Source organism: Carlito syrichta, unplaced genomic scaffold (assembly GCF_000164805.1).
Source record: "Carlito syrichta isolate Samal-C Ts95f unplaced genomic scaffold, Tarsius_syrichta-2.0.1 Scaffold303950, whole genome shotgun sequence".
In the NCBI taxonomy this organism is placed as follows: domain Eukaryota; kingdom Metazoa; phylum Chordata; class Mammalia; order Primates; family Tarsiidae; genus Carlito; species Carlito syrichta.
In genome coordinates, this window is record NW_007248046.1 from 299,311 (window position 1) to 311,901 (window position 12,591).

Below are 12,591 nucleotides of genomic sequence, written 5' to 3' on the forward strand. Positions count from 1 at the left end.
ACTGCATTCTGGCCTACGTTGTTCTGATGAGCAATCCGTGGACGTTCAAGTTATTATTCTACTGTCTGTCACAGTTTTTTCACCAGCTGCATTCAAGATTTTTTCTTTGTGTTTGGTGTTCGGAATTTAGGTTATGACAAATCCAGGAATCGTTTTTTATTTTTATTTATTTATTTTTTGAGTCGGAGTCTCACTCCGTCGCCCAGACTGGAGGGCAGTGGCCGCTCCCGGCCCCCGCAGCCTCGACCCGCTGGGCTCCGGCGATCCTTCCGCCTCAGCCTCCCGAGGAGCCGGAATTACAGGCATGCGCTACCACGCCCGGCTGATTTTTTGATTTATTGTAGAGATGAGATCTCGCTGCCGGCGGGTCTAGATCCCGCGGGCTCAGGCCATCCACTCACCTCAGCCTCCCAAAGGCACGGGATGACAGGCTGAGCCACCAAGCGTGGCTTATTTTTTATTTTTGAGATTATCTAGTTTGGGAGTGATCAAGAATGGTGAAGGGTCTGAGATTTCATCCTACTTGCAAGCTAACAGCTTAGCCTGCTACGGTTTCACAGATGCTGGTAGAAGATACAGTACTCCTGGGTGAGAGACCAGGGACCTCTTTACCCAAGGTACGGCAGGCAGCATGAGCTTCATATTCCCACTGGTCTACCTGCCTCCCAAGTCCCATGCTGTGATATGGAGTAGCCCAGAAAGATGCTGTGTGTACTATAGGTTTGAGTTTTAGCTGAGGAAAGCCCACTATTTTAGAAGAACTCATAAGAGATATGCCCAACTTTTGCCTGAAAAAAATACATGATCTTTTTATTATAAGGGTCATGAAACAAATCTACCCTTAGCTTCAGAGGGAGATGCTAGCTCTATCATCCAAAGTTATTTGCTATACAAACATGCTTGGAAATATAATCGGAAGCAAAAACTGACATAAAATATGCAGAAATGCCATACAGAATTGTCTTCCGATAAGGGAATTCTGGACTTCTTAGATCTGTTAATACATATCTTTTACCAAAATTTACTACATTTTTGGTCATTATTTTTTTCTAAATATTCTACCTGAATCTTTTATCTTCTTTTGGAATTCCAGCGTCCTGTATATAGACCTTTTGATAATGTCTTTTTTCATTATTATCTTTTGTTGTAAAGATGCGGGGTACAATTCAGGGTTGGGTGCATCAGTGGTCATCGTACAGGTAAATAGCATCATTACTGATGTTGTGTCCCCCCTCCCAGCAGTGTCCCATGACTGCCAATCCCTTTCTTATAGTATTCTTCCTCCCTCCCTCACTCCCTCCTTCTTTTCTTTCTTTCATGCCATATGTGGGGCACAATTCAGGATTCGGTCTACAAATGGTCATTATGCAGGTAACGTTTGGTCCTCACTTTGGCTCTCACTTAGCACTCTTATTGATGAAGTGTGTCGCTCTGGCCTCCCACCCTCTGCTGGCAGTGTCCCACTATTGCCAACCCCTTTCTTATAGTATTATGATATATCATGCATACGTGAAAATGTCTTGTTGGTCTCTGTGGCTCTGCTGTTTTTTAAAAAAATTACCTATTTTCTTCAGATTATATCATTTTATGGATCTATCTTCAAATTCTTGGTATCACTAATCTTGTGTAGACCTCATCTTTTGAATTTTTTATTTCAGATTTTTCCTACTCAAAAATTTCCATTGCATTTTTTTTATAGTATGCATTTCTCTAAGAACTCTTATCCTTTCATGTATTTCAATTGCGTTATTATTTAGCTCAGAGAATAGCTATCACAGCTGCTCTAAAGTCTTTGCTTGATAATTCCAGTACTTGAGTCATCTTGGAAATGGCATCTGTTTATTGTATTGTCCCTTGAGAATTGGTCAGGCTTTCTTGGTTCTTGGCATGTTGAGCAATCTTGGCCTTTATCCTGGATTATGTGAATGTTCTGTTGTACAGGCTGTGGATCTGGTTATAATCTTCTGGAGAATGTTGATGTTTAGAAGGCAAACAACTTGAGTAGGTTAAGGCCAAATGCTCTCTCTTATCTTCTTTGGCTGTGGTTTATATCTCAGTTCAGTTCTCAAAGCATTTCCTTTGCTAGTTTGCGTATGTTCCACACATGAGGAACTCCAGTGTTTGTCAGAGATGTGGGCAGTGGCTCAAATCTCAGATTGTTTCCCTAAGACGCGACTGTGCTGGGCTGGGTCTGTCCCACACATGCATAGGTGAAGGGCGAACCTGAGACTCGTATACACTGGCAGATTTAGGGATTCCCTTTTCTGCTCTCAAGGCGCTGGCATGCCGCTGTATTCTCCGGTCTGCAGAATCCACTTCCTTATTTCTCTGGCCAGAAATACAGCTCCCTTGGAAGTGTGGTGGCTGCTGCCACTGCCAACTCACTCTATGGCTGGGGCTCATCCCTAGAGACAAAGTTTTAAGAAAGGAAAGGGAAAAAAAGAAAAGAAAAGAAAACATTTCCCAGCTCTCTTTTCCAAACTTCAGCTTCTTTCTGCCGTCTCCTTGCTTTTGTTCACTTTTCAGAAACCTCAGTAGTCTTTTTTCAGAGCCCTCAGACAACCGAGTTTTAGCTGCCCCCAACTAGAGAAAAGAGCTGTGGTATTCACATCCAGTGAGGGGTCTAGAACAACTCCTACCCCTTAATTGCTTGAATGAGATGATACTTTTCTCTGTAAGGAGGTCTCATCAAGTTGTCCAGGTTGGTCTTGAACCCCTGGGCTCAGGCAATACTTTCGCCTCCGCCTCCCAACGTACTGGGATTACAGGTTTGAGCCACTGTGCCCGGTTACTCCTGGCTTTCTAATGCCTGCTATTAAAAATCTAGCCAGGCTCGGTGGCTCAGCCTGTAATCTTGCTCCTTGGGAGGCTGAGGTGAGTGGATTGCCTGAGCCTGCGGGTTCGAGACCCGCATGGGCAATTTGGTGAGACCTCATCTCTACAATAAATCAAAAATCAGCCGGGCGTGGTAGCGCGTGCCTGTAATTCCGGCTACTCGGATGGCTGAGGCGGAAGGATCGTCGGAGCCCGGCAGGTCGAGGCTGCGGCCACTGCACTTCAGTCTAGGTGACAGAGTGAGACTCCAACTCAAAAAAAAAAAAATCTTACCCAGACCAGTTCTCCCCTCTTTGTCAGTAATTTTCTGTTAAGAATCCAATTTTCTCAGTAACCAACTTGAACTTATTTATCAGGTGAAACACATTTGATAACCTAATTCTCTTTTAGGTGCTATTGTCTGATAATAGTTATCTCTCCAGTCAGTATTCCACTATTGCTTTAAAGTAGTTTTGGGAGGGAGACTTTGTATCAAATCTAATGCCCCATCTCTAATAGTAGAATTTTAAGTTTCAGTGTCAAGTAATTATAGAGACACTTTCATATGAAGTAAATCAGTAGGAAAATTTTAGCCAAATGTAAGGCTAATCATAGTTGTTGATTTATATGTGGTAATTCTTATATTTATATTTTATAATACAGACTTGTATAATAATTTCAAAAACCATATTGGTAATAAAAATAAATACACATTTTAGAAATAGTTTAGACTTTTAATTGTAATTTTAAAATTCGCAATAAAAAATAGAAAATTTCTCAGGAACAGTTAGGATTATCTTTTTGTTATTACTTTCATGCTAACCTTTAGGATGTCATTAAATACTTTCACTAAATGAAAGAAAAATGGTAAATATAATGAACTGTGAAAAATAGATAATGGCTTATATATAAATTTTTAAAAGTCTAAAAACGACACAGACATTTGTTATCCTGCCCATAAGTCACCCATGCCTACCTGAGTGAAATTTCTAGAATGTAGTTACAGTCATACAGGCTCTCTTCCTCATACTGCCTAGAAGTAATGTTTGAAAGCCTAGCATTTGGCAAAATAATCGATAGCCCTTAAAATGTAGCTCAGATTCCATCCTTTCTGTAGAGTTTTCCTTGCCTCTGCCCAGAAGAATCAAGGACTTCACTGCGTATATTTCTAGAAAACATCGATCCTGTTGTGTTCTAATAGTTGGTTTAATTGGCAGTGCCTGTCACTGGATTATGAGTGCTTTCGATTGTCTTCCTGATCTTCGCTTCTTAGAGTAATAGTAAATGATACTCAGTGTTTGTCCAAAGGGACGATGAAAAATAAAGGAGAGAAGGCAGATAGAAAGAAGGTGTTGTTATGGTCCAGAAGGGCCAGGGATGGGACAGCCACGTGCCAGGCATTCGAGGGAGAGTGGTAAAAAGTAAAGGCTGAAGATCCAGAGCCCAGGGTCCTCCAGTGGATGAGGAAGCCAGTGTGTCCGTCTTCCATCTGGGTTAGGAGGTCACAAGAGAGGCAAGAGAGAGAGGCCAGGCTGCCAAGGAGAGACTCCCTGGCATGGCCTGGTCACCTGGGTGGAGGTCTGGATAGTCAGAGCTCAGAGGGGAGCTGGGTGCTCATCACAGGGAACCATAGACAAGAAGACACTCTGATTTCCAGTGCCTATTCTGACGCAGCAGTTGAGGAGAAGGCATGATGGCTATCGGCATTTTTGTCTTCTGGAACTTTCATTTCTAACAGCCTTTCCATTTTATTTTACGGCTAGTCGTGGGCTAACTGGAAGACTGTCTCAGGACCTTAGACTACTTAAAACAACAAAGTACTTATTAAGTGCCCAGTGTATGCAGACAGCTATGCAAGGTATGATGTCTTGGGCTAAGCATAAACTCAACAGACAAAAGAAATCTGCTCTAGACCAAAAAAAAACCACAAAAAACAAAAAAACCCCAAAAGAACCCCAATATGACCTTTGTGTGTTTGTGTCACTTCAACTGGACTGAAATAATGTGTTTCAAGCTTGGCCTGGTAGAAATCCATGTTGTGAAAAAGTCTTAAGCAATATTTGAGAGAAAATGCAACAAAGACTTGAAAATCAATTAAGGTTTAGAGCTGAAGGTAACTGAAGCATTTTTCTTTTGTGTTTTACACTGTTTTCTTTTATCTATCAAGACACTGGGCTAGATTCTGCCATATAACAAATAAAAAATTATTAACCCTATTTGGCAAACTAGTTTTTCAATCAATTCAGTTAAACAAGTATTTTCAAGCACCTTCCATGTGTCCAGTGTCGTACTAAATATTGTGGAGTATAAAAGTGAATTCTTGGGATTGTCTTGCCTTTGAAAGCTTATTGGAGGAGGACAAATGGAGCAGTACAACAAGAAAACTTACAGCCAAGATCTTGAGTGAGTTTATAAAACGCCATCAGAGCAGTGGCATGTGAAACTACTCTTGGCTTTCTCAGATTCTCCCAGTCATGGGGATAGTCGAAGATGTGGATGATCATTGCAACAGCTTTTGAATCCAATCCCCTCTGCTTGATTTTGTTCCTGTTCTTGAGATTCTTTTCTTTCTTTTAAGTTCCCGTACACTCTTGGGGAATGCGGTGTCATTGTCATGGCTTTTCTGCTGATGCTCTGGCTGTGGCTGCTCAAATGCTGGACTCTGAACAGTTCTAGGGAGGACTGGGTTTCCTACCTTCTAACTGGCACTGGGTGGGCGCATTAGAAACAGCTGGAACAGGCACAGAGAAGAAGCAAATACTTTTCCAGCTTATATAAGACTATCATAAATCTCTCTCTCTTTCTTTTGAGGTTGAGATAATCTTTTTTTTAACCTAATAATAGCTCTGATGACCAACCCTGGATAATCCCAGTAACCCTAGATGATCAGCTTTATCTTAGGTGATCCAAGCTGTTGGTGTTTCACAGTAAATGCGATCAAATACCTTAGGATACATTTTTCAGGAATTGTGCACTAGACCTTTGATTGCAAGAAACAAGGCTCCCTCAGGGAGATAATATTTACTTAACGTAATAAACGTGGAAATAAGCTGGGCTTTATGAGAATGGAGTTGAAAACTGGGAAAATGTTAGGAATGGAGGTAGCCACCCTGTCTTTCTCTGGGTTTCTGGCTTCCACTTCTCTCAGCACATCTGCTCTATGACCTTATTTTTCTAAGTGCTCTGGCTTTCTCGGACTTAAGAGTTAGTGCATGTAGTGGTCAGAAGTGGTCATTCCAGCCCCACCTCTGCATGACCTTTCAGTGACTGCAGCTCTCTAAGTCTCAGTTCAAAATCTCCAGGAAGAAGCTGCCCTCGAGCCTGGGGCAGTTGTGTGTCCGATCACTGGGACCATAGGAACTGGGTCATAGGGTGCATACGTGGCCACCAAGACCAGCCCTAGATAGTGCTCTACTGTCACAGATAGGACGACATCAACTGTGCAGGCATCCCTAAACCTGCCTACAGAAGTGCATGTGGTGATGCCCACCTGTGGGGCAGCCCTTGCCAACGCCCAGTCAAGCTCTTCCTGAACAGAATGACTCCCTGCTTTTCCGGATCCCAGCTTGAGAGCTCTCTCTTTGCTCAAGGGCTTTACGGCTCTAACTGCAAAATTCCAAATGACTCTTTTTTTCTTTTCTTTCTGAAGAAAGTACTTACGGAAATGGGTCCTCATGTAAAAGCAGTTCTGGTGGCCTGCCTGGGTACTCCAGGGTTTTCTGGACATACTTACACTGAATTGGCACTGATGTAACCTTGGTCACAAATAGTTTAAATAAATAAGTTGCATGTTGTTAAAAAAAGGGCAAGAGATTAACACGGCCAAATTGATATGGGAAAGCATTATTAGTGGGGGAAACACCCTTTAACCTTTTTCACCCCACAAGCCTTAAAGAAAGTCGACTGCTTGGAGTAGACTAGAATTTGTCTTAAAAATTAGGGATTCCATCTGATGTAATTCATTCAATGAATGTTTCCTGTTTTTTTTTGTTGTTGTTGTTGCATCAGACACTGTGAATTTCATGGCAGTGGACAAGACTTGCAATTGGCATCTCTTTGTGCAGAATTGGCTACATAATTTGAGGGGTCCAATGTAAAATGAAAATGCAGGGTCTCTCCTTAAAAAAATTATGAATACTTTTCAAGATGGTGGTGGAGTGTTGAATCCAGGGCACAGTCCTTTTCACTGTGCGGCCCTGCGCGAGGCGCAGCTGTCACGCCCACGAAACCAGCCCTGGCTGTGTGAGCAAGTGCAGTTTACTTGGAACCATGGCCTTCAACATTTCTTGGAGAAAATAGAGGACACCATTTATTTCCTATGGAGATGATGTATGATTCTGCTCCTTCTTCAGACTGTGACTGCATCATAGGCAAAAAAGCTTACAGTTTGCTGTTTTTCTTAAAGAAAAATAAATTGTGAGGTATCATAATTTAGTTACAACAATGAATAGTCTGCAATCACTAATTAATTATAAAAGGTATTCCCTATGAGAGTTTTCATATTAAATTGGCCCCTTGGTTGTGTTTTCTTGCTATTGTATAAAACTTTCAGGTGGTGAGTTTATAAGCTCCTTTGCAATAGATTTTGTATACAGTTAATTTTGACTTAATTTGTATCCTGGATTATAATAGTCTACAAAATAGCCACTCAATTCACTTTAGCTGAGGAAGACAATCGACCAGTTGTGTTTCAAAGGGATGCGGTGATTTATAACGTCTGAATCTGTGAATTTCAAGTAATTATTATGCAAAACCAGAGGGAAGTGGTTTATCCAGCAGGGAAAATGGCAGTTTTCTACAAGCTGTATAATGTACCTTAAAATAATTTAAGTAATAAGTTTCATCTCAGGATTTTCATTAACTCAAGCAACATTATTATAAAACACATCAGGCTGATGTATGATAAGAATTCTGGTTTTTCTTTTTCTTTTTCTTTTCGAAAGAAGGGCTTGTATGAAATATTTAGACAAAAAAGTTTATAAGAGAGAATAAAGGTTCTGGAGAATTATTCATAAAATTACAATAAAATTATCCTTTGCAGTATCATTATTTGACCTGAAACTTAGTAATACACGATTGTACTGTGAAGGTCATTCTCTTTTCTGAGACTGAGCTTGTGAACCAATCCGTCTTCCTCGTGTGGGCTTCTTCCTGCGATTTTGCTCCCCTGGGCCTGGGCTGTGCTCTCTGCAGGGCTGAATCACACTCTTGCAGTTGCAGATTCTGCCATGTTAGGTGGGGAAGGCCTGTGTCAGATGCAAGCAGAAACTGCAGCTCTGGGCGTTCGGGCCTGCCATCCACAGGCTTGTAGTTCCTACTCGGTTCCTGAATCAGTGGAGACCTGCCTGGCAATACACCGAGGGTCTTTGTCCTCCCCCCTCAGTGAGGACGCGCTGTAGTCTGTAACTCTGCATTCATTGCCTGGTATGTTCCAGAGATTCCCTGTCCGCACCTTCACCTCTGCTTCCCTCTCAAGCCCCTTGTAAGTGTGATCAGTTAGCAGATCTTCTGCCTGCTGAGGTCTTAACTTCTGGTTCCCACTACAGTTTTCTCCTGGAGCTGGACCCAGGTCACGGAGCTAGGTGAGACTGAACCTTATTTCCAAGCTCCTGTCGGGCTCTTCTTCCTGCTTGAAGTGTGCCTTAGAGAGATGTGAATATCCATCAAGTCCAATCTGACTCGCCTTCCACCTGACTGAACCACCTTCTCATGTGCACTTTCCCCTTCATCACGTTGTAACCTGCCCAGGCACATTTAAATTGACTGTGCTCCAGAGAGCCCGCTGACCTCTTCCCATAGTGGCCTCACCTTGTTAGGTTTCCCTAGGCTCCTCCTCTGGGCAGGTCTTAAAGGGTCTAGATTGTCACCAGGGCTTGAACAAGTATAACTGAAACTGGGAAACTGACTGAGCGGCTCACTAGTTGGGGTGGCTTATCAAAGTGCTTTGGATGCCATCTGAGTTGAGTGGTTTTAACTGGCTTGATCTCCTCTACTGATGACCTATTTAAAAGCATTCCACCTATGGGCGGAAACACTCTCGTGAGATAACACAGAATATGAGCAACCTACCTTTACCCATCCTGTGGGGTAAGACCAAAGTGTGACTGCGTTTCTTTTAGCCACACAGGCCAGTCCGTGATTCTTTCCAGTTTAGTGGCTCCAAGAGACGAAGAAGTCCTAGAGCTGACACTGGGTTTCGGTGTTTGCTTGGTGGCTCTCTGGTTGGGAATTGGCACCAGAGCACTCAGGGGCAGCAGACTCTCCAGCCCCCACCTGGTGATCTCCTACAACTGAAGACCTACTCTCCTTTATGTGTCTCCCCCCTGAGCCTGCTCAGAACCAGAGTCTGTCTCTGGACAGTGTTGACTGGTGATTAATGTGACAAAGGAGGATTCTTTTGGTACCTGAGGTTTCCCATCTGGACATGGGTTCTTTTGTTCCCAGTACCCTGGGTCCCTTCTTCCATGTCAAAACTCATCTTCAGATTTTCCTTGAGGAAGAGCAGAGCACATTCATCGTCAAGCGTAAATACATAATAGCTAGCTATTATCTTATTTAATTGTATATTTATGTATGTATAAATACATATATCAAATATCTTTATTATCTATACATATCATACTTACAAAAAGGACATGACATTTCAAAAAATATGACATACATAAGCAAAGCAATTATTTAAATCAGATTAGTAAAACAAAACTTAAATAGTGAGGATGAGGAAATTTGAAGAGGGGGGAAAAGTTTTGAAAAATAGGTTAAGAACATCAGGTATAATTGAGAATGAATGTTCCCTCTAAGCTTTCTGGTATCCAGAGCCAAAATGACAACATGATCAGGTTCATAGATCTTCTTTTGTCTTTGATCAGAGGAAACACACACTTTTAAAAGAAGAGACAAGGTGATATGATATATATAAATGCTACACTTTGAGGAAAAATTATCTCACAAACCCTCTTCTGTAAGGGCTATATATATATAATACATTTCTATATGTTTATGAAATCTATTTATAGAATAGTATAGTATAACTTTTAGTATAAAAATTTAGTATAACTTTTTATACTAAAAAGTATAGTCAGATAATATGCACTATATATATATATAGTGCATATTATCTGACTATACTTTTTAGTAGAGGCTGCTTGTTTAGCCTAAAAGAAGTGTGAAAGGATATTTAGGTGGTATTCATTGTTCCCTGATCGTTTCATATCATACTGACAACACTTCCTTTGGAGCCATGCTTAAAGTAAATAGAATGGCCTTTACCAGGGAGGAAGCACTTTCCATGATGCCCTGCTCCGGCCAGAGTTTCTAGGAGTTTTAGGACATGCTTAGTCATGAAGCTATACACATAACGCAGTGACTTCTCAGACCATGCAATTATCTTTTGGAGAAGTCTCCCTGGCTTGAGGGTTAGGTAGACTCAGATCATTGCTAGTAGGAATCTGTCGGTGGTCTTGATACTAACTTTTTAGTGTTGATTTCGTGCTTCAGGTTGACTCTGGCAGCTGTACTGGCTGCTGTAATGAAGTTGTACAGATGTGTTTTCTATCGAGGCTAATGACCTAACTCAGTAAGCTTTCTTAGGGTTAAGAATGACACATTAATCTCAGCAACTTTAAAATTATTTTCCGCTTATTTTCTTAGATGTGAATACCTCATTGTTTAGGGTTTTTTGTTTATAGTTATTTTATTCTTCCAAAACAAAGTAAGATGCCATTAGTGGAATTGATTTTCTGTTGGAACAAATTTTAATCTGAGCACATATATGTCTCTACTGGAAAGAGAAAAACATCCATTCACTAGAGCCCAGGGATACATGAAAATTAAGAAAATGGAGAAAGGCCCATTTACCCTCCTCCAAAAAGTAATAGAATATTGATATTAAAAGGAGTATCAACTAGTATGTAGAGATAAATATCAATAGTATCCCATCTATATTTTTTATTTTAAAATCATATATTTATGAAGAATTTTAGAAAAAATTCACCACAAAGTGAGGATTCAACAATGTAGACTTCTAGAGGTATTTAGCTTGAGGTAAAATGACTTAGCAATGGACACTGATCTTCCCTTGGTTCTGGAGCATCTGTGCCACCATGCGGGCACATATGAATATGCAACTCTGAAAAATGAGTTGCACCTGTGATATTGGTGGCTGCTCCTCTTAAAAATTCTTTCTGATGCCTGTCTACTCTTTCCAGCCCTATTGCTTCCCGGAGTCACGTTCCTGGTTCCCTGGTAGTCCCTGACTTTACCTCTCTGATCCAGGAAGTTGCCTTCTGGGCATTTGTTCTGACCATCAGTTTGTACAACCAACCTTCATGTCATCCTTTTAGACAATATTCACTATGTTGGGTTGATCATAGTGGTAGGCAAGGACCTACTTCTTCCCTTATAGACTGCTGTATTTTTAAGCCTTTTTTCATGCGCTGTGTTGGGTCATTCTTATCTTCACGTCATGTCTCATAGGTCAGGGAACTCTACAGGTGTCTAAGCCGACAGTGTTTTTTTTCATGCTTGTCACTCCCTCACGAGGAGAATTAGAGAACAGGAATATCCATCAATAATTAGAGACAAGCTGAAAGGGCAGCTATTTCGGGAGATATTAAACACGGGATTCAATCCATCCTAAGATCCAGTGACTGATCCTGACCTTCTCCTTGTCCTTGGATGGTGATGAGTGTAGCAGAGACACAGAGATAACAAGGGGACTGAACGTCTTCCGAGGAAATCTGGGGCAATGTGGAGGAGAAAATTTGGGGCCAGTCGGGCAAGAGGCAATCCTGGAGGCTGGACATTTCATAAGTTTCCCCTACCTCAGAATGGTGCCGGAAATCAGCTCTGCATACGTTGTGAATAGGTGTCGGATGGCCCTCCTTGTGGGTTGTCCTTTCTGGCCAAAGTGACTGGAGTTGATTGGGCATGGGAATTTGGGGATGAAACCCCTAAAGACCGAAGTGCGGAAGAGCCAGTGGCCACTCCACGTTGTGATTCTTGATTCCCTTGGCCATCTCAGCTCCAGCCTGCTTTTCTCCAGGTCGAAACAGGACATCAAATGCAGACGTGTTTCCACAGCCTGCAGGCTCTCCAGGAGCTGACTCCCGGTCACTCCCCAGCTTCGCGCCTCCTTCCACCTCCCCTCGCTCACCAGACTCCAACTCTCCGGGGGACACGTGTGTGCTCCATCTGAGGCCCTGCGCACGTGCAGTTCTCTCTGCCGGTAGAGTTCTTTCCCTGGATGTCCCTCTGGTTCCTTTCTTTGGGGTCTCTGCACACACAGAAGCACATCACGGAGGCCTTTTCTGGCTCTCCTACTTTAATCAGCACTGCCCATGACTCTCTGTTTATCTTGCTTTATTTTTTCACTGGGGCGCTCACAACACCTGACGCGATAAAATTTTACTCGAGTATTGTTCTATGTTTGGATGTGTATTGATTGATTGCTTCTCTCCCATTTAAAGGTGTTCCATTTGTTTCCTTTTTATAGCTGCTACTTGTTTCTCTTTTGTGGTCTCAAAATTTGTTCAATTAACTGATAAAGAAAGAAACAAGAGTGTGACCTTCTTGGAAAATAGTCATTACCCGGAACCGATGTACATTAAGATGACTTTATGGTCAAGGCAAGGGTAAGTAGCACATGATGGCGTCCTTTTCAGGGTGCTGAGTGTGGAAGACACTTGCTGCTTCACCCCAGGTGCTGTCTGCTTTTCTGGGTCACCAGGTGGGGGCAGAGGCCAGAAGCTGTAGCCTGGTGCTTTGGTGCGGGGCGGG